Source organism: Temnothorax nylanderi, unplaced genomic scaffold, assembly GCF_030848795.1.
Source record: "Temnothorax nylanderi isolate EJ_2023f unplaced genomic scaffold, tnyl_v1.0 TNYL_tig0229_pilon, whole genome shotgun sequence".
NCBI classification, from domain to species: domain Eukaryota; kingdom Metazoa; phylum Arthropoda; class Insecta; order Hymenoptera; family Formicidae; genus Temnothorax; species Temnothorax nylanderi.
In genome coordinates this window covers 129,801-152,860 of record NW_027249291.1, presented here as the reverse complement: position 1 = coordinate 152,860, position 23,060 = coordinate 129,801, and the positions used below count along the sequence as shown (strand labels likewise).

Sequence of the window (23,060 nt, the reverse complement as noted above, 5' to 3'; positions counted from 1 at the left end):
AGGAGTTTGTGAGCAGCTTGAAGACCGGCACCAAGGGCGTTGTTATCATCAAGAGTGCCACACAACTTGATAGGCAGCTAGGCGAGAAGGTTGCGGAATCGGCAGGCCCAAAGATATTTCGGATAATTTTTACCTTGTGCCGTGTTCATTCAAGATTTATTCCTTCATTCGTTTATTCATTCCATTCATTAACGAGAGTTTACGTTACAATCATTCAATGTCAAACATATCATTCATTTATTCATACATCACCTTGGTGAAAAAATTTCTCAAAAAATCTCTCATATTTTCTCAGAAATTTTGCAAGAATTGGGACTTATGAAAAATTCTGAAGAGGTATATGATATTTCTCAGATACTTTCAGAATTAATTAGATGAAGATTTATAGAATATTTCAATATCCGTATATGTGAAAATTTCTGATAAATTGCACAGATTTTCTCATATTTATTCAGATTTCTACAAGGATATATTTGCGAAAAATATTTTATTCTTATTTTGTCTGAGTTTTTCAATTCGTATAAAAAATCTGAAAATTTCTCTGAGTATTCAAAAAAAAAATCTGAAAATTTTTATAGAAATTCTGATTAATAATGTGAAAAATTTTGATATTTTTTCACCAGGACATCCATGGAAGATCACATAGTATTAATACCGTGTGACATGATTCTCTATTACTGCATTTAATCTTTGGGGCATAGATGCAACTAAATTTCAGAATAACTCAGGCCTTGCGCGGAAACCTTCCCATACGTTGAGAACTGTTGCGCCAATGCCTCGCGTCTACGTGGAAATTGAGGATTCCATATTTTCTGAGTAGCTTGTTCCTCTCGTTTTCCATAATGTTACAGGCTCAGATTCATCCGTCGAAAATACCTTCTCATTCGAGAAAATGGTATTTGTCCATTCATATTCCCATGCCAAATGCTGCAAGGTAAAAGCCATCCGTTGTTCTTTGTGGCGTTCGGTTAATTGTTTATATTGAGCCGGTTTATATCGATTGTATCTCTGTTCCCGCCATCTGCGTCGCACGCTTAGCGCGCAACAATTCAAACCAACTTCCGCTACCGTTTGCTGCGCCGCTGAGCGGAATCCGGTCTTCTGAACTAAATTTAAAAGTTGTTGATCTTCCTCGACGGTAGTGCATCGTGGACGCCTTGTTATTGGCCGAGAATTTATATGGCCGTCTATTTTAAATTGTCGCACTAATTTGTATACCGTACTTCTTTGCAATGTAGAGGAAAGTCCCCTATTATGAGATAGGCTCCTAATATGCGATAGCGCAAACCGTGCGGCGCAGAGAGCGGGAACAGAGATATAATCGATATAAACTGGCTCCATATAAACAATTAATTGAACGCCACAAAGAACAACGGATGGCTTTTGCCTTGCAGCATTTGGCATGGGAGCATGAATGGACAAATACCATTTTCTCGAAAGAGAAGGTATTTTCGTCGGATGAATCTGAGCGTGTAACATTATGAAAAACGAGAGGAACAAGCTACTCAGAAAATATGGAATCCCCAATTTCCACGTAGACGCGAGGCATTAGCGCAACATGTTCTCAACGTATGGGAAGGTTTTCGCGCAAGGCCTGAATTATTTTAAAATTTATCTATGCCCCAAAGATTAAATGCAGTAATAGAGAATCATGGAAGTGTCACACGGTATTAATACTTTCCATGGATGCCTTGGTGAAAAAATATCAAAATTTTTCACATTATTAATCAAAATTTCTATAAACATTTTTAGATTTTTTTAGAATACTTAGAAATTTTCAGATTTTTTATACAAATTGAAAAACTCAGAAAAAATAAGAATAAAATATTTTTCGCTAATATATCCTTGTAGAAACTTGAATAAATATGAGAAAATCTGTGCAATTTATCAGAAATTTTCATATATACGGATATTGAAATATTCTAAAAATCTTCAATTATTTCTGAAAGTATCTGAGAAATATCATATACTTCTTCAGAATTTTTTATAAGTTCCAATTCTTGCAAAATTTCTGAGAAAATATGAGAAGTTTTTTCACCAAGATGATGTATGAATAAATGAATAATATGTTTGACATTGAATGATTTTAACGTGAACAACTCTCGTTAATAAATGAACGAATGAAGAAATGAAAATCTTGAATGAACACGGCACAAGGCAAAAGTCATCTGAAATATCTATGGGCCTGCCGATTCCGCGACCTTCTCGCCTAGCTGCCCATCAAGTTCTGTGGCACTCTTAATAATAACAACGCCCTTGGTGCCGGTCGTCAAGCTGTTCACAAACTCCTCTCTACCACCCGAGGGCGTATCGCCGTTTTCCAAACATGCCTGCCTAATATCGGTCCAGGGGCCCTGCAGCCGAGAGAAGATCCCAGTACTAGAGTGAACAAAGACATGCACATCTTAATCCCACAACGAATTTCTACAAGAGATTCGCTCTGGATTGCAGCGGACAACAGATTGCGATTGATCTGTTCTTACTGAACAGTCAATAGTAATCAGCGATCTGGCAATTTTATGTAAGTAAATCTATCTCCTCAACTTAATATAATTATAATAAAATAATGATTTTGTACTAAAACAGAATTTGCAAGTAATTAATTTTTATAATTGTAATTTTTTAGAAAGGTTACTTCATCGTTATTTGACGAGAAGGATTGGCTTTGAAGCATTGATGTGGTTTCGCAGTCTCAGCATCCACGTCTTCCACGGCAGCTTCTTCAATCGACTGATGTCCTCTGCTTGCCGAAAATTAATCCAGACACCGGTTAATTTTACTGTTATATTAATTATGTATTAATATTATGTATTAAAATTAATATGTTATTAATTATTGTAATTTTAATGTTATTAATTATGTAATTAATTATGTAATTAAAATTAACATAACATATAACACAATATATTAATATAATTATTATAAATAATTAATATAATTAATATAATTATTATAATAATTAATATAATTATTATAAATAATTATATTAATATGTTTATATTACATTAATTTTTAATGTTACACATGTCTTGAAAATAAAAATTAATTTATAAAATAAAATGGTCTATTTAGCTTATTCTTTTATACTAACCCCGATATTACAGTATCCAGTTGATATCTTAAGATTTTCCGCGGCGCACAAGATACATTTCGTGATCCTCCACCTTCTTCTTCTTCTTATATTTGCATTGGCTCCTGCCTCTAGTACGAGGACAATATGGCCAGCATTTAACCCTGTTTGCGTAAAAGTCTGAATGACTGTTAGCGTGGCAAAGTCTAAATGGAAATCACTAAAAAACTGAGTGAGAATCAATGCAGACAGTATCAGTCGCAATACTTAAAAAATTTTCGTTCCGGACAAAACACGTCCGAACAGGTCCGCGCACGTTGAGCGAATTGATCCTCCACCTTGTATAGCTCACTTTGACAGCTATCATAACCGTTCACTACGTGTATACAGAGATGGTGGATCGCGATCTCAAAATTTCTGCGCGTTCCAAAAATCATCAAAAAAAAGTGTTGCAACCTTTCCGTGAACGACTGTACAGATTTTTTGTACACGCATCTACTTCTACAATTTTTTAGATACCGGGTTGAATTTTAGTACACAAATAGAGTATCATAGAAAGTATGTTCTCCTCTAATTTTATTAAAATCTGTCGACCGGTAGGGGAGACCGGGGCTAAGCCGACAACGGGGCAAACTTGACACTAGGCTTTTTGCCAATTTAAATCTATCGTAGAAACTTGCCTTTCCTACTGTAAATGCGTCTTTATGTGCCAGTATTATCAACGGAATTTGGTAACATTCTGAGTTATAGTGTAATTTTTAACGCGACATAAGCGTTTTTGATAGTGAAAAGTAATTTTTCTGATCTCTCGAAAATGTCTACTCTTTCATCGAGCTTTACTCTTGCGAATCTACCGGTAAGTGATTTTGATGGGAAATTTGATGCTCTATATGAATCCGATAATCGTTTTTGGATATTTTCAAAATTTTCATGTTTTTGAAGTGACAAAAGTGAAAAACGACGTCCGGGGCAAAGTCAACACCACGCCGTTTCGTCGGCTCCCAGTAACAAACGATGCTTGTCATGCAGCCGTATGGCTCATGACAAATGTATGCGCACGTCCGATCGCGAGTTTACCTGCATTAATTGTTTTTCAGACATGAGTTTAGATGAAGATAATTGAAAGTTCAACAATTTTTGTTCTCATTATTTCAAATGATTGTTCTAGCTACTTTATTCCGAATTTTTGTACTTTTTAAATACACAATAAACAATGTATTTTCATTTTCAGACAGTAAAAAATAAGTTCCAGATCAAATTGTGTCGATCAGACAAAGTGTTGAGTTTGCCCCGGCGGGGTGTCGAGTTTGCCCCGGCATTTTTCAATTCGAAAATTTGTCTTCGCGTCACTTTTTCTTTCCTGGCGGCAAAACAAAGCGACGTACAGCAAAACTTCCTGAATCAATTTTGTACCTGAAGAAACACTCTTTAAATATGTACCATTGAATTTGCCTAAAAATTTTAATTAAATATTAAAAATTGCCTTTGAAAAAATAGTGTCGGCTTAGCCCCGGTCTCCCCTATGGATTTTAAGGAGATTTTCATTTTTTAGAAAAGTGTGTTTTACGCTGTAGCTTTCTCAATATTTGAGATATCGATCATTTCTAATTCTATTATATTTTTCAGTTTTTTCTACCCCTATTTCATATATAATTCTTTAAAATTTAGTTAATCAGTTTTTGAGTTATAGACATTTCAGTTAACTTGACTGTTTTTCTTAACAGAAATTTTAAAGATTATTGATTGATTAACCAAATTTTAAAGAATTATATATGAAATAGGGGTAGAAAAGACTGAAGAATATAATAGTATTAATAAAAATTGTTAATAATAAAGGGGTTACCGATTTCTGTTAAAAAAAACAGTCAAGTTTACTGAAATTTGTATAACTCAAGAACTGATTAACCAAATTTTAAAGAATTGCACATGAAATAGGGGTAGAAAAAATTGAAGAATATAATAGAATTAATAAAAATTGCTAATAATAAAGGGGTTACCGATTTCTGTTTAAAAAAATTAACGTAATTGCTTTAATTTCCGTAAATTTTGAGATATCAAGCTTAATTTTTTTTTATAGATAGAGTATCATTAAAGGTTGGTTGGTGTTGAATTTAGCAAGGATCGGTGAAGGGATTACCGATTTCTGGCTATTTTTAGAAATGTCCGTGGTTGCTCTAATTTTCGTAAATTTTGAGATATCGACTAATATAACAGATATTAGTCGCAATAAAGCTTATCACAATAAAAAAAGTGTGCAAGTAGAAACTTGCACATTGCTTCCTCATAGTTTTTAAGTGTGCAAGTAAAAACTTGCACATTGCTTTCTCATAGTTTTTAAGTGTGCAAGTAGAAACCTTCGCTCATAAAGCTTCCTCTATGAGGAAGCCAAAACAAATAAATACTAATAATTATACATACAATAAAATACAAGTTTCTTTATAGAGGAGCTTTGTGAGCGAAGGTTTCTACTTGCACACTTAAAAACTATAAGGAAGCAATGTGCAGGTTTCTACTTGCACACTTAAAAACTATGAGAAAGCAATGTGCAAGTTTTTACTTGCACACTTAAAAACTATGAGGAAGCAATGTGCAAGTTTCTATTTTTCTATTAGTCCTGGCACTTTGAAATTTTAGCACGTTATTACACACGACTGAATGTATTTAAAGAAAAAAAACTAGCTCAATTGAGCATGGCACTTCTGAGATAATTAATTTTTTATTCGTTTTTCATGAAAAAAAGTACTAAAAATTAATATGATAAAAAATGAAAATTACCATCTCAAAGTACAAGAAAAATCCAACATTTTTCATGTATACAAATTTTTTTTACATAGAAGAACTTTTGAGTTAAAAACTGAAAATATCAATTCTTGAAAAAAACTCAAAATTCAACTGTTGATATCTACTGAAATAACGTCTATAAAATTCTAAAAAAAATTGAGAAGGAACCTATCATTTAGTACAATAACATACTGTAAAACAAAAGAAATCGGTGAATGCGAGTGAAAAAAAAAGTTGAGATCCCCATATATATACCCCATATACATACATATTTTTCACATAAATACATATTTTTGTATTAACAAAAAGAATAAGTTGTGTGATTCTGCAGAATAATATATTGTAATCCACTGTCCTACAATAGTACTGAAATAACACCTTATTTTGACTTTTGAACGTTGATAGCGCTTAAACGGTCGATTATTGTGAATCTTGCCTATTGTGACTTTTGATCAGCATCACATAAACTATTTATTTCCAAAGTTTCAGCCAATTTCACCGAAATTTAATTTCCATAAGAGTTGTGCGGGGTCCTTTTTATCGACTTCGCATCATTTTGAAGATAGGGACAATATATCCTTAATAAATTACCGTAGCTGCGTTCAGCATTATAAATCTGGGATGCGAGCTAGCAGATGGACGAGCATAATCGCGTGACCTCCGAGCAAACCGAGCATGAAAGTAAATCTCGAACGATTCTCTGAACTGTCATTGCCATAACTCACTTCAATCTCAACATAAAATTATAAATTTGCAAAAATTTGTCCTTTTTGTTATATAATAAATGTTAATCATTAATTTTCAATATTTCATAAAGATTGCTTTTTGGTAAAGATAAAAATTATCTTGAAAAATTAAAAAGAAATATTTGGAAGTCAGATTTAAAAAAAAATATCACTAAGAATTAGCTCCAAGCTAGTGAATGCTCACTCCATTGCACTCCACCGTTGTATTTTATAAATGCAGCCAATTTATTATAGCCAATAATAAACATCCAAAGATCGTTCAGCAATTAACATCTTCCTACTCTGTGTTATCTCATCTGCGTTTGTTATTAATATTTTTAGAGCAAAATGAGCTCCTTGATCCACTCTGGATTAGAAGGTCGAGCTTGCAAATGTATGTTTGTTTGCGCGCAATAAGTATATAGGTAGGTACTCCTATGCAGTTCTTTTTATTCTATTTTAGTATTTTTATGCACTTTTAACTCTAATATTTAACCTTAATAAAATTCACAATTTTATGTTGAGGCTAAAGTGAATTATGGCAACGACAACTCAGAATAAAATATTATTAATAAAACTACTTGAATTACAGGACAAAATAAATAATAAAGAAATTGGTGTTATTTTTTATTTTACCTAGGATATATTTTTTCAAGACTCTGATGATGACGATAAAGATGAAAATTTAAAACTTCTAAGAGTTAATCAATATGTAGAAGAAATTGTCCCTCGTTTCTCTGCTAAATATTTATTATGCATTTCATCCGTATAGGTAACACGTTACCGGATACATTTGAAGCATTGCTCGTTAACAAAACTTTATAGCGTTAAAAATAATAAAATGCATGTCGGATGCAAACTAGTCCCACTTGAAAAACAATTAATGGTTACTATTTCGTATTTATTGAATATTGAATCTTTCCGATAGAATTTTTAAACTGCTGTGACATCAGATATAAAATAAATTATAATTATCACAATTTTGAAGGAACTTCTCTATTAGGAACTTCTTATTTTTATTATTTCAAAATTTTAAATTTAATTTTTTTTAGGAATTATTGGAGCTATCGCATATTTGTAGGTATATTAAAACCAAAACATTATCCGAATTCTTACTGTAACAGAAAAAAGTTTTCATTCCGTTCTTCTACAAGGAGTGCGACAGTAAAAAATTATTTCTAGATAAATGAACATCTGCAAGCTCGGCCATCTATCTGCGAGTGAATTGAGGAGCTCGATTTGCTGTAAAAATATTAATAACGAACGCAGATGAGATGACACGGAGCAGATAGATGTGAATTGCCGAACGATTTTCGAGATAAGAAAGGCAATCTGACATCTTCGATTTACAATGCCGAACGCACCTCGTATACTATCCAATCCAAAATTTTTCTTCTTTTGATTATAACAATCATTAAATATGAACCTTTTTTGATACCTTAAACACTTGAAACAATCTTTGATATATATTGTATTCTAAAAGTTGTAGTTTAAATATTGAAAAAGAGCTTATATGTAAGTGATCATTATGATCAAAAGAAGAAAAATTTTGGATTGGATAGTAGGTATACGATAGTTATTAAATCGGATTATAAACCGCCGTGTAAACGTAGTTTTAGACTAAGGAAGATATAACGCCTGTTCGTTTTCGCTGCACTTCTGAACTAGTGCAATGAAAATGAACAGGCCTATAGACCGAGGCTGCGTTCTGATATTCACTGCCAGTACTGAAAATCTATAGTGTACGTGACGTAAACAATAGATTTTCAGTACTGGCAGTGAATATCGGAACGCAGCCCGAGCGTAAACTGGTAGTCAGGGCCTGACTGTCAGGCTGATACTATCGACAAGGGGGGGTCTAGAAATCGGCGTGAGGGGAAATAACGACTAAACTCGACAAACTTCGGTTAGACTCGGAAACATTCGGACGCTCGACAGTACACGGACACACACACGGACGTGGTTGTCGCTTTGGTGTGTGTTGCCAGCAGGTGAAAGAGATGCGCTACCAGCGTATGCCAGCGCATCCCCTCCACATACTGGCAACACATGCCAAAACGTTAACCACGTCCGTGTGTGTCCGTGTACTGTCGATCACGGTCGTATAGACAGATTTGGGCACTGCTATTCGAAAGCATAGACGATAACGTGACCCGAGTAAAGCTGGATGCACAATGGAAAACACAGGCAACAGGAACAGGCAATAGGAACAGAATTTCCAACGCGTTGGATTTCTATTCTCTATTGCCTGTATCTAACCAATAACAGCTAAAATCAAATCACTGTGATTAGTCAGATACAGGCAACAGAGAATAGAAATCCAACGCGTCGGAAATTCTGTTCCTATTGCCTGTTTCTGTTGCCTGTGTTTTTCATTGTGCATCCAGCTTAAAGCCAAGAAAACCAATATGGCGTCAGCATGAGGTAACGTTTTGCACATGTGTGTGCAATTTGTGTGCATGGTGCATGCGCAAAAGGCTCCCTCATGTCGACGCCATATTGATATCTTGGCTTCATTCGGGTTACGTCCCCCCCCCCCCCCCGCGAGTGCCCAGACCTATTTATACGACTGTGCTGTCGATGGATTACGGCTTTAGCCCAAACGCCGAACATATCCGAACCATACCTACGGAAATAGCTGCATGAATTTAGAAACCCTCTAATCAGAGACTGGTTATAAGGGAGCCACTTTTGATTGGTCCGCTATTTTTCTTCAAAAACAAGAGAAAGAAAGAGAAAGAGAAAGCAATATGAATGTATATCGCTTTTTTTTCTCTCTTATATCCTTCTCTCTCGCAAGATTTTGAAAAAATCGCCTGATGGCCAGTCTCTGATTATAGGGTCTCTACATGAATTTAGACGTAACTCCCCCTTACCGCGCTTATCAGTACCTCCGCAGGCTTACACCTTAGAACATATATAACTGGAAGGGAAATTGAGCATCGAGCCTGTGTCCAACATCATGTGAGAGAGATAGGTAGTAGATCCTAAAGGCCTCCGCACAATGAAAAATATATGGAACAAGGAACAGATATTAGCGATTAGAAATAAGAAATCAGGAATAAAGCTGGTGTAGCATTATAATACACGGCTTCCGATAGGTTAAAAATCTATTGCCTGTGTTATTCCCTGTTTCTGTTACCTGTATTTTTCATCGTGCATTCAACTTTATTCTTGATTCTTTAGTCCTAATCGCTAATATCTGTTCCTTGTTCTTTATATTGCTTCCTCATAGAGGAAGCTTTGTTTTCATAAACTTCGTATATGGACCTTTGATCGCATATAAAACTAGGTCTAATCAACCAAATGTTAATGAATTATATATGAAATAGGGGTAGAAAAGACCAAAGAAAAAATTGTTTTTTTAGTTTTCGATGCCAATGTGTTCCTTATGTTCGAAAACGTCGGAAAATCGTAATTTTAAAAAATGTCCGTATGTATGTATGTAGATATGTATGTATGTGCCAAATTTACCGAAATTTTTATAACTTAAGAACTAATCAACCAAATTTTAAAGAATTATATATGAAATAGGGGTAGAAAAAACTGAAGAATATAATAGAATTAATAAAAATTGCTAATAATAAAGGGGTTACCGATTTCTGTTTAAAAAAACAGCCAAATTTACCGAAAGAGTGACCGCAAAAACAGGCCAAAAATAGCCTCTTTTTTCACCCTTGAATTTAGACTTCTACTTGGTACTAAATGATAGTCTATAATGAGTCATGAATCCTCAGAAAGTTTCAGATTGAGCCAGCTTTTTTTTTTACTGCTACTTACTACTACTAAACACAGAATACTGTAAACGTCGACTAAGGACATAGGCCGCATTTAAATTTCCCGCGTTCACCTGTCAAGTGCTCGTGCACATACACTTCGCGCCTAGCGACCCCACGAGCGGTGATTGGTTGTGAGGAAGTGCGATGATTGGTTGTGGCGAGTGAGCTGTGATTGGTTGAGTGTGTTGTGCGCGGTGGACACACCCTGTTCAAACCCCGAGACGAGAGAGTTATTGTCTGACCACCGAGCCACGCGGACGCATCCCGCGTGTCTCTGTACAATAAAGACCGTTGCACATTAAACCGAGTTACCTTTCTTCGCCCTCATATCCTGACTCGCCACCCTTGTTCCCTTCGTCAGTAACCTGAACTGCGGACCGGGTGTTACCTTACAATACTAACATATATTCGCGTATACCTGTAAATAATCACAACAGCAAACGAATACGTTTTTTGAACCTATTATTATGTAAGTTTCCATTTCAACGTTTTAAAACAGCGAATACGCAAGTTGGTGAAATCAACAACTTTGACCCTCTATATCTAGAAAATAAAAAGCCGGCTCAATCTGAAACTTTCTGAGGATTCTTGACTCATTATAGACTATCATTTAGTACCAAGTAGAAGTCTACATTCAAGGGTGAAAAAAGAGGCTATTTTTGCGGTCACTCTTTCTGTTAGAGTTATCGTGGAGGGATAACTCTAGCCGGGGTCAGAGAAAGAACACGGCAGTTCGCACTAAACACGTTTATTTAATAACAGCGAATACGACAAGCGACGTGTACAGGCGGGAAGAATGCGCGGGCTCGCGAACACAGAAAGGCGCGAGTATGCAGTCCGAGTTAGTGCTGTTAATAGACACCAGATGTCAGCGCCCCATGTTAACGCAGAGCGATCGTGGATTGTATGAATGATACCGCGCGCTAACACCCCCCCTCGATCTACGGTCGATGAAGTTTACTGGGGATGCGTCCAAGTTCAGACATCTCTGCACACTTCAAATGCTTTGGCCTGGGCAGTCCCTTAGTAAGCATATCCGCGGGCATGTCATCTGTAGAGACATGAGCAATCTTCAAAAGGCTATGGCTCAGGGCTTCCCGCATAAAGTGGTGACGCATATCAATATGCTTGCTCCGAGAATGATAGACAGGGTTTTGAGCCAATTTCAACGCTCCCAGATTGTCGTTGAAGATGGTGATGTCAGCCAGGTCAGGAAATCCCAGCTGCTCCAGAAATTTGCGTAAGTAGATAGCTTCTTTGGCACATTCGGTCAGCCTCATGTATTCCGCCTTGGTGGACGATAAGGCGACCGTTGGTTGCTTCCTAGAGTCCTAAGATATAGGGCTCCCAGACAACTTGAATAGAAAACTTGTATAAGAACGCCGATTCTCTGGACAGTTGCCCCAATCAGCATCGACAAAGCCTTCGATAGGCTTAGAATCTCGCCTATAGATCAGTCCTAGATCTCTGGATCCCTTTAGGTAACGAAGGACCCGTTTGGCTGCAGTCCAGTGTTCTTTGCCATAGCAATTATTAAACTGTCCCAAATAGCTGACAGCAAAACTTATGTCGGAGCGCGTTGTGACGGCTAGGTAAGTTAAGGCACCCACAAGTTCTCGATAAGGGAAATTCGACTCCTCTTCACTTGAGTCCTCGTCCTTCTTGGTCAGCTTCACAGAAGTATCCACTGGAGTACTGACGGGATTACAGTCGCTCATCCCAAAACGTTTGAGTATATCATCGATATAGCCTCGTTGATGCATGGTCACCTTGTTTTGACCAACGTTGAATTCCACATTGAGACAGTAGCCTACTTCGCCAAGTTCCTTGATGTCGAATCGATTGGACATCTCGTCACGGAATCTTGTGATGGCTGCGGGGTTGCGAGCTGCGAACAAAATGTCGTCAACATAGGTAACGATTATACATAAGTCCTCCTCTTTTCCAATATAATACAGAACAGGGGTCAGCGTCGGAAGGGATGGCACCGAGATCCTCCAGTGCACGACCTAATTTCTTGTACCAATTTCTCCCGGCTTGGCGAAGACCGTACAGAGATTTCTTTAGGAGACATACCTTGTCCCCGCTTAACAAATCCTGCAACATCTTATCAGCTTTGAGGGCCAGATCTTGATCGTCCTCGTCTTCTGAGATTGTCCTCAATATTCCAGCCAATTGCTTTGGAGGTTCCATCAAAATCCGTTCGTCGATATCTCCGTTCAGGTAAGCGGTCGTTATGTCGAAATGGTGCATCTTCATCTCAAGACGATCAGCTAACGACGCAATCAGGCGTATCGATCCTTGACGGGCTACAGGCGCAAAAGTCTCTTTGAAATGTAGGCCAGGCTGCTGGCTGAATCCCTGAGCGACCAGTCGAGTCTTGCGTCTCTGAAGAGTTCCGTCCGGGTTGAACTTATTCCGCAAGACAATGCGACTCCCAATGGTGGTAGAATTCTTTGGTCGGTCGATGAGTTCCCACGTATTGTTACGTAAAACCGATTTGACTTCCGATACCATGGCATCGTGCCACTCCTCAGCCTCTGGACTCGATAATGCCTGTTTCATCGGTACCTCGGATATAAGAGCGACTATATTCTCCTCAGCATACCTGGCATCCTGAACGGCGGGCGTATAGACCTTTTGGGGTCTTCCTCTCTCTCCGGTCCTCAGGATCCTCGGTCTTCCTCGGTGACCGAGTTCTCCCCCTGGATGAGACCTGTGGCGGCTCTGGAACAGTGTCCTCGTCGCCATCCTCTTTGTTAGTTTGTTCCTCGACAGAAGGTAATTCGATGTCGATAAATTCGGATTTTTCATCCGTTTTATCGGCCGATGCTTTCCCCTCCGGTTCGCCGTTTGATAACGAAATGGGATCCTCGGGACGTAACTTCGTGTCCTCGATAAACTTAACGTCGCGCGATATGATGACTTTATTCTCTTCGGGTAGCCACACCCTAAAACCTTTGGACTCAGTGGAGTAGCCTAAGAAAATGCCTTCCTTGGAGCGTCGATCCAACTTTCCTCGACCCGGTTCTCTGTTCAGGCAAAATACACGACATCCGAACTCCCTGAAATGCTCAACATCAGGTACGTTTCCGGTCCACAGTTGATACGGCGTAAGACCATTAAGACTTTTTGACGGATATCGGTTCCGAATGTAATTGGCCGTGTTAATCGCCTCGGCCAAAAACTTGGAAGGTAACCCTGATTGAGCGAGCAGACATCTCGCCATGTCCAGGAGGGTACGGTTCCGTCGTTCCGCGATTCCATTCTGCTCGGGGGAGTATGGAACCGTAAGTCGTCTGGAGATGTTCTTCTCTTTCAGGAAAATGTCGAAGTCCTTGCCTGTAAACTCCAAACCATTATCAGACTGAAAACATTTGACGTTTTTACTGTCTGGTTCTCTGCAAGTGCGATGAATTCTTTGGTTGCCTGAAGAGCCTCGCTTTTGTGTCGCAAGAATCGAACTTCGCTCCATCTCGAGTGGTCGTCGATAAATTCGATGAAATATCTTGCCTTCCCCATTGATTCGACCCGCATGGGGCCGCAAACGTCCGAATGAACCAAATCGAGTAGTTCCGAAACTCTGTTGGACTTCTTGGGGAAAGGTGCGCGAGTCATCTTTCCTTTGAGGCAGATTTCGCAGGTAAACTCCTTAGCATTGAATTTCAAGCCGTTGATAGTTCCATGTCGCTGCGCCTCGATGAGATCTCTTGCGTTTACGTGGCCAAGCCTGCGGTGCCACAGCTCAAAATCCGAGAGGTTGACTGATGTGGATAGCGCGCAGCTAGGTTTTGAATCGGATTCATCCTTGATTTCACGCGTGAAATAAAGACCGCCAATTCTGCCAGCGACCAGTTTAACGCCTCGGTTTCTGTCCAGTATCTTCACGTCCTCTTTAGAGAATAGTACGTCGAAACCGCTATCCGTTATCTTGCTCACGGACATTAAATTTGTGCGTAGGTCCGGAACGTGTAAAGTCTTACTTAGTGACACGAGTTTATTTTCTCCATTCACGTCGGCCGTGACCATCATCTTGCCCTCAGCGGTCGTTTCGGTTGAAGCACTGCTCGCCAGATTTAACTTTCCTGGTCTTGAATCGCTTATCTCGTAGAATGCCTCTAGATCACCACAGAGATGTGTAGTAGCGCCGCTGTCCAAACACCACATTTGACGTGGCTCGATCACGCTGGCTTGTAGAGCGACGTCTGCACGTAACGACACTTGCTCGGCACTTTTCGCTGACTGGTTTTTATCGCTTTTGGAGACGCAATTTGCAGCCTTGTGCCCTTGTTTATTGCACAGCGAATTTTACTAACGCCTTTGTCGTCCGCTTGTGTGTTGTCCTTGCGTTCATGCGCGGTCGGCTTGATGACGCGTTTTCGGCCCTTAGTTTATTCACGAACATAGCCTTGGCACCAGTATTGTGTGTCTCGCCCTTTCGCGCCTCGTTTTCCTCGACGATCTTAACACGCAGGGTGTCGGGCGCGGGCAATTCATCGCGAGCTTCAATTGCGCATCTGAAATTATCGAAACTCGCCGGCAGACTATATAGAAGCATCGTTGCCAATACATCGGGATGTATTTCGACTTGCATGTCTTGTAATTTATCGACTGCATCGAAAAACTGACTTATATGTTCACGAACGTCGCTTCCTTCCTCCATTCGATGAAGCATTAGTCGCTTTAATAATGTAGCTTTCCTGGCGGGTCCCCGCGATTGGTATGTCCCCTCTAGTTTCAGCCAAATATCACGCACAGTAGCGCAGCCTTTGATCTGCTTCAGCTCGGAACTGCCGATCGCCAGAATGATATCGGATTTCGCCCTAGCATTGCCCCTTTCTCACGCTTTTCGCGCGGCTTCCGACGCGGCGTCGCCGGCCACGACTTCGGGTTTCGCGAGCTCGCCGCTCACGTACGGCCAGGCATCATTCTTGACGAGGAGAGCTTCCATGTGGAGTTTCCACGTGTTGTAGTTGTCCTTTCCGAGACACTCGATTCGCGTCACGCTCGCGGTGTTCATGATTGAACAGGTTAGCTTTTGCCGTAACTGACACTTTTTACTATTTCGACGATCGCGGCGCACCTGGGCCCATAACCTGTTAGAGTTATCGTGGAGGGATAGCCGGGGTCAGTGGAAGAACACGGCAGTTTGCACTAAACACGTTTATTTAATAACAGCGAATACGACAAGCGACGTGTACAGGCAGGAAGAATGCGCAGGCTCGCGGGCGAACACAGAAAGGCGCGAGTATGCAGTCCGAGTTAGTGCTGTTAATAGACACCAGATGTCAGCGCCCCATGTTAACGCAGAGCAATCGTGGATTGTATGAATGATACCGCGCGCTAACACTTTTTATAACTCAAGAACTAATTAACCAAATTTTAAAGAATTATATGTAAAATAGGGGTAGAAAAAACTGAAGAATATAATGGAATTAATAAAAATTGCTAATAATAAAGGGGTTACCGATTTCTATCTAAAAAAATCTACATGATTGCCCTAATTTCCGCAAATTTTGAGATATCGAGCTTAATTTTTTTTTATGGATAGAGTATCATTAAAGGTAGGTTGGTGTTGTTGAATTTGGCAATGATCGGTGAAGGGGTTACCGATTTTTGCCTAAAAAGTGTACAAGTTATACATGTAATCTTATATATAGAACGTATCATTAAAGGAAGGTTGTTTTGAATTTCGCGAAGATTGGTGAAAGGGTTACCGATTTCTGTCTAAAAAATGTATAGGGTAGACCGAGGCGAATCGGATTACTAATTAGCACGATAAAATAGCTCGTTTGAAATAAAACACTAACGAAAACGTTCCCTGTTGGCGGGTGAACAATCCGACGCTTGGCGAATTCTGCTTCGCAATGATAGGAAGAGCCGACATCGAAGGATCAAAAAGCGACGTCGCTATGAACGCTTGGCCGCCACAAGCCAGTTATCCCTGTGGTAACTTTTCTGACACCTCTTGCTGAAAACTCTTCAAGCCAAAAGGATCGATAGGCCGTGCTTTCGCAGTCTCTATGCGTACTGAACATCGAGATCAAGCCAGCTTTTGCCCTTTTGCTCTGCGCGAGGTTTCTGTCCTCGCTGAGCTGGCCTTAGGACACCTGCGTTATTCTTTGACAGATGTACCGCCTTAAAACTTATATTGATCCGATTCACCTCGGTCTACTCTAAGTTATTTGATGGGTAGAGTATCATTAAAGGAGGCGGCAGTGTGGTCTAGTGGTAGAGCGCCAGACTCGTAATCTGAGAAATTAGGTTCGAGTCCACTTGAGCACGTAAACATGGAATTATAAATTTGCACATTGCTTAATCAACATTTTATTTCGCTTATAAAGCTTCCTGTATGAGGAAGCCAAATTAATAAATATCTACTAATAATAATTATGCATAAAAACACGCTTCTTCATAGAGAAAGCTTTATGAGCGAAATAAAATGTTGATTAAGCAATGTGCAAATTTATAATTTGCATACTTAAAAATTGTGAGGAAGTAATGTTCAAATTTATGATTTGCATACTTAAAAATTATGAGGAAGCAATGTGCAGGTTTCTACTTGCACACTTAAAAACTATGAGGAAGCAATGTGCAAGTTTTTTTTATTGTGCGGAGGCCTTAGGGCCATTCTACAATACGTCGCGAACAATGGCAACTGCTAGTTGAAAAGTGTTATTTCCATGTTGCGCTTGTCAATTGCGGTTGTCAAAAGAGAGTTGGCGCACTTTTAACTTTTTTGGCGACAGTAACTGGCAATCGGCAATCAGAAATAACACTTTTCAACTGGCAGTTGCCACCGTTTGCGACGTATTGTAAAACCGGCTTTAATCGTCCGCAATGCGCATGCACAGATATCGATAACCATATAGTAGACGATGCATGGCACATGCGCATTGCGGGCGATTAAGGCCGCACAACGAAAAATATAAGGAACAAGAAACAGATATTAGCGATTAGGACTAAGGCTGTTTCTACAATTAATCGCATGTCGTAGTCGGATGTTGGAACGCAGCCGATGGTCCAATGAGATAATTTCTTTTTCGAAAAAGAATTTTTCTCATTGGATCATCGGTTACGTTCCGACATTCGACTCCGACATACGACTGATTGTAGAACCGGACTAAAGAATCAAGAATAAAATTGCATGCACGATGAAAGATACAGGCAACGGAAACAGGGAATAACACAGACAATAGATTTTTAACCTATCGGAAGCCGTGTATTAATGCTACACCAGCTTTATTCCTGATTTCTTATTTCTAATCGCTAATATCTGTTCCTTATATTTTTCATTGTGCGGGGGCTTTTAGGATCCACTAGAGATTCTTAAGGGTCGACAGGAGTCACGGCCGAACTCAGGTGCACTCAGGTGCACTTTATGCACTAAGTGCACTTTAAACTGCACTTTAACTCCGTATTTTATTTATTATAAATTTTTAAGAGCCGAAATGGAAAATCCGGCTCTGTAGCGGGTTGCGGCTGATCTTACTGATTAAAACGAGCATAAGTTTAATGAGATTCGTTAATTAATTTGGCTAAACTTTGGGAAAAACCATTTGTAGTTCACGGCTACAAATGGTTTTTCCCAAAGTTTATCCAAATTAATTAACGAATCTCATTAAACTTATGCTCGTTTTAATCAGTAAGATCAGCCGCAACCCGCTACAGAGCCGGATTTTCCATTTTGGCTCTTAAAAATTTATAATAAATAAAATACGGACTTGCAGTGAGTTGCAGCTAAGCCAACCCGACAGAGGTCTCCACTCTTACTCCTGTCGACCCTTAACTAGAGATCGGACAATGTGCCGTTGTGGGGTCAAACTGGATATGACGCTTTTGATGGCGGTTTATTTTGACTGTTGAATAAATATTAGAGCTCGGAAAAAGAACCGAATAATAGGGTATCCGGGTACCCGCCTGCTTGCCCGTTACCCGTTGTATATGGATCTGGACCGGTTCCGCGGGTATCCGGATAATTCGGGTACCCGTATCGTACGGGTACTCGCATCGTATGGGTACCTAACCTAACTCGAATTATCTCGGGGTACCCGCGGAACCTGTTCAGATCTGTATACAACGGGTAACGGGCGAGCGGATGGATACCCGGGTATTCCGAGCTCTAGTTTTGACGAACACTTATGACTAGGATTTCTTGGTTAGCTTTATATATCTTTTTCTCTCACATTTCCGGTTTGATCTCAAACGACGGAGCCAATCAGAGATCGTTAACGGCTTGTCTGATCTCTGGTTAAGGATCTCTAGGATCCACTACATTTCTCTCGCACGATGTTGGACACGGCTCGTTCCACGAGAGGTATAGGCAATGACTTTTCCAGTTATATATATTTTAAGGCTTATGCTTGGTCTATGTCTTCCTTAGTCTATGGATGTTTCGCGGCATATACGTGTAAGATCTTTTAATTTATGATAACAAAAGTCTTTTATTTTACAAGTATACATATAGTCCGGAAACATTCCCTCGTTAATTTACCGCAAGGCCTTCGACCGATCTATCTCTCTATATTTCGCACGCACCTATGCTTCTCTCTCTCCAAATTACTTTCTGTACTTCTCGCTCGGCGACTGGACTCTATCTGTCGCCCGTCCGTGCCTTCCTTCAGAACGCGCGAAGGCTTTCCCCTACTTCATCTAACCTTCTGGGCTTCTCGCTTATTTATTTTTGTGTCAACGCGATCCAACCGACTCATGCCTATCTCTATTTGAAAATCGTACACTTATATCTATTCGAAAATCTTACATACGTGTGTAGACACACGCATAGATAATCGTCCGATTTTCGCTAAAGGCTGCGGCCCACTTGACACTACAAATGCTTTGAAGCGTTTTTCTTCTCCTTCTTTCTTTATTGAAAGAAAGAAGAAGAGGAATGTTTCGAAGTATTTGTAGTGTCAAGTGGACCGCAGCCAAAGATGCAAAATCGGAGTGTCCCATATTTTTCCTCTTTCTGCTCGCTCGGCTCCGCGCTTCAAGTCACATGTTGTACGATACGCGTTTCGTGCGTATGCATATGTCGACGTACGTATACCTAGAGTTCCTTTAGTAAGAGTTAGGACACCGTTCGCCATTAAGAGGGAATTATACGAATGATCGAGAGAGACAGTCTCCCCACTCGTACTTTTTATGGGATGTTATTCTTTGTCTCATTCCCACTAACTTCTCCCCTGTTAATGGCGGACCAACCAGGAATCATCACGCGGTGTCCTAACTCTTACTAGAGGAACTCTACGTATATTATACCTAGCGACCGCGGGATACCATTCCTGCCAATGCGTGTGCAACAGTTTTAATATGCATTAGTGCGCACTGAGTGCATCCAATCAATTTCGTTATAAATAATTTTGCCGAAACTTTCCCCTCTCTCTCCATTATTGATGTCAAGATTCGTTAGTGGCTAGTGGTTTGCTCTCATTTTGGTCTATGTCACATTTGTTATTGACAATTTTCTAGAACGTTCCGAATGACGATATGTGATTTAAGATGCCAATTATATTGTATTTTTGTATGTTTATTACAAAAATTTCTTTGAGGATTTACCTAAGAATAATTAATAATAGATTCTCGAATTAGAGACTCAATTTATGATTTGAAGTCATTTTGATGTTCAAAAAGTAGACTTTCTGGATGCCATTAAATATTGTTGATAAATCATTAATTTTTAATTAATTTCTGGAAACTGTAATTATATTTATGCACTACTAACTGCCTGTATTATTGTTAATGTCCAATTATTATTATCGAATAATTAGACATTTAAAAGGATTTTACCATTTTTGAACAATAATCTTTTTCTAACTTTTTTTGCATATAATTACTAAAAGGAAATTTTAATTTGAACTGTGCAGTTTTTAATCAAAACAACAAATTGTTGTAAAATTTATAACTTATTGGTATTAAAAATCAACATGATTACAAATGAGGTGATATGAATGTTATAATACCGGTTTACGAATGAAATAATTAATAATAGCCCAGTCAAATTAAGATTTTTGGATGAAAAAATTGCCGGCAAGCTGGAAATTGGTATACAGGTTCATTTTAGTGTTCTTTTAAACATACTAAAAGTCCCCATACATAGAGCGTGAGCCGGCTGCGCCATCTTGAAAAAAAGAGTACGAAAATGGGTTTTTTGCGAATAACTCGGAAATTATTAGTTTCACGGGAAAGAACATTCAGAGCGAAAATGTAGCTGATAAAATTCCTCGCAATTTGGTTTTTTGTAGAACTTCGTACGACTATTAGTTCCCGAGATAGATTTTTTTGAAGCATCGGGCAAATGAGGAAAGAGCTGTTTCTTCGAGCGTTTTTTCAAAATATCTGTTCTGGCTGTCCGAAAGTAAAAAATGCATACAATGAAAGTGAAAGAGAATTAAATTACCTACAAAATGCATTATTTATGTTGTACCGCGCGACTAATATTTCTGGAAATATTACGGTTTAAATGAAATTTTGACTTTTGGAAATTATGAGAATAAATATTTCCTCGCAATATAAGTTGGAAATGTGGGTAGTCCTACGTAAAAAAATGTTAAAATCAAATAGAAAGGTTATTAAATTTTCATTATTTTGGTTTTTGACCGATTTGCATACACGACTAATAGTATTTTTTATATCCGTAAAAAAAACGGTTTTTAGGTACACTTCTCAAAATGGCGGACTTCCGAGTTATCTTTTTTTTTAAAAATACACATGTTTCTTGAAGTTTATTAAATTATCTTTAAAATGATTTTTTATTTGACCTTCTGTGATGAATACTTCCAGAGATATAGCCTTTTAAATATTTGTTTATGTTAAAAATTTCTTAATAATTTATAGTTTTTTTTACAAAACATGACATAAAAATACTTTAGAAAAAATAATATCGACATTTTTTCAAAAGTTTATATGCATATGTATGTGATCCTGCAGTGGAACCGGTTTTAAAATGAAAGTTTTTAAAGAATTGTCATTTCAATTATGCCTTTCTTAAGAGTTATCGTAAAAAAATGGGGTTTGCCACACTTTTTTGTAATTTTCTCAGTTTCTATGAGAGATACGTGCAAAATGCTTCAGACCAAATTTGAAGCTTATAAAATTTCCTGAAAAACAGTATATTCGGCATTAATATGTGACCAACAATTATACCAACAACGGATGCTAGAATAATGTTGCTCTTTTTTCCTCAGTTTACCGTAATTTTTAATGATTTAAATTATTGTTGAAAAAATTTATTTCGAAATTTTTGCGGTCGGCGTAAGTTTCAAATCTCATTATACATGATGTAAGCTTCCCGTTGGTCTTTGGGTTAAATTTTTAAGACGGGTAGTATTCGAGATATAGGGTGTCGAAAGTGGCCGCAACAAATTTCTGTTTTATATGCAGAGGCGAGCACACAGTGCAAGTAAGGGATGCATATTTATTGTTGATATACTAATAATTAAACCAATAAAAACATAAAAAACTGCGTACATAACCTAAAATAAAATTCATAAAGAAATATTAATGTCAAAACGTAAATATAATAAAATACAATAATAATAATAATAATAATAATAATAATAATAATAATAATAAATAATAATAATCCTAAAAAATAATACAATAACTATTATTACATATTATATAAATATTATGTATGATGTAATATGTGTGCGTGCGGGGGAAGCTTACTTTCATTGTACTACACAAGCGCATACGCATGCCCGCACGCACACATATTACATCATACATAATATTTATATAATATGTAATAATAGTTATTGTATTATTTTTTTAGGATTATTATTATTTATTATTATTATTATTATTGTATTTTATTATATTTACGTTTTGACATTAATATTTCTTTATAAATTTTAATTTAGGTTATGTACGCAGTTTTTTATGTTTTTATTGGTTTAATTATTAGTATATCAACAATAAATATGCATCCCTTACTTGCACTGTGTGCTCGCCTCTGCATATAAAACAGAAATTTGTTGCGGCCACTTTCGACACCCTATATCTCGAATACTACCCGTCTTAAAAATTTAACCCAAAGACCAACAGGAAGCTTACATCATGTATAATGAGATTTGAAACTTACGCCGACCGCAAAAATTTCGAAATAAATTTTTTCAACAATAATTTAAATCATTAAAAATTACGGTAAACTGAGGAAAAAAGAGCAACATTATTCTAGCATCCGTTGTTGGTATAATTGTTGGTCACATATTAATGCCGAATATACTGTTTTTCAGGAAATTTTATAAGCTTCAAATTTGGTCTGAAGCATTTTGCACGTATCTCTCATAGAAACTGAGAAAATTACAAAAAAGTGTGGCAAACCCCATTTTTTTACGATAACTCTTAAGAAAGGCATAATTGAAATGACAATTCTTTAAAAACTTTCATTTTAAAACCGGTTCCACTGCAGGATCACATACATATGCATATAAACTTTTGAAAAAATGTCGATATTATTTTTTTTAAAGTATTTTTATGTCATGTTTTGTAAAAAAAACTATAAATTATTAAGAAATTTTTAACATAAACAAATATTTAAAAGGCTATATCTCTGGAAGTATTCATCACAGAAGGTCAAATAAAAAATCATTTTAAAGATAATTTAATAAACTTCAAGAAACATGTGTATTTTTAAAAAAAAGATAACTCGGAAGTCCGCCATTTTGAGAAGTGTACCTAAAAACCGTTTTTTTTACGGAT

At 37.8% G+C, this 23,060-nt stretch overlaps 1 protein-coding gene and 1 long non-coding RNA gene across 2 annotated transcripts in view; one reads left to right on the top strand and one right to left on the bottom strand.

The window, feature by feature from the left end:
- Positions 1-23,060, top strand: part of Rhogef2 (Rho guanine nucleotide exchange factor 2) — a 249,483-nt gene that overhangs the window by 102,857 nt on the left and 123,566 nt on the right. The window lies entirely within an intron of this gene.
- Positions 1,861-3,394, bottom strand: LOC139779526 (uncharacterized). The gene is made up of 3 exons (XR_011719914.1): positions 3,092-3,394; positions 2,636-2,740; positions 1,861-2,379 (listed from the first exon to the last, which is right to left on the bottom strand). It is a non-coding gene; the product is annotated as an uncharacterized lncRNA (long non-coding RNA).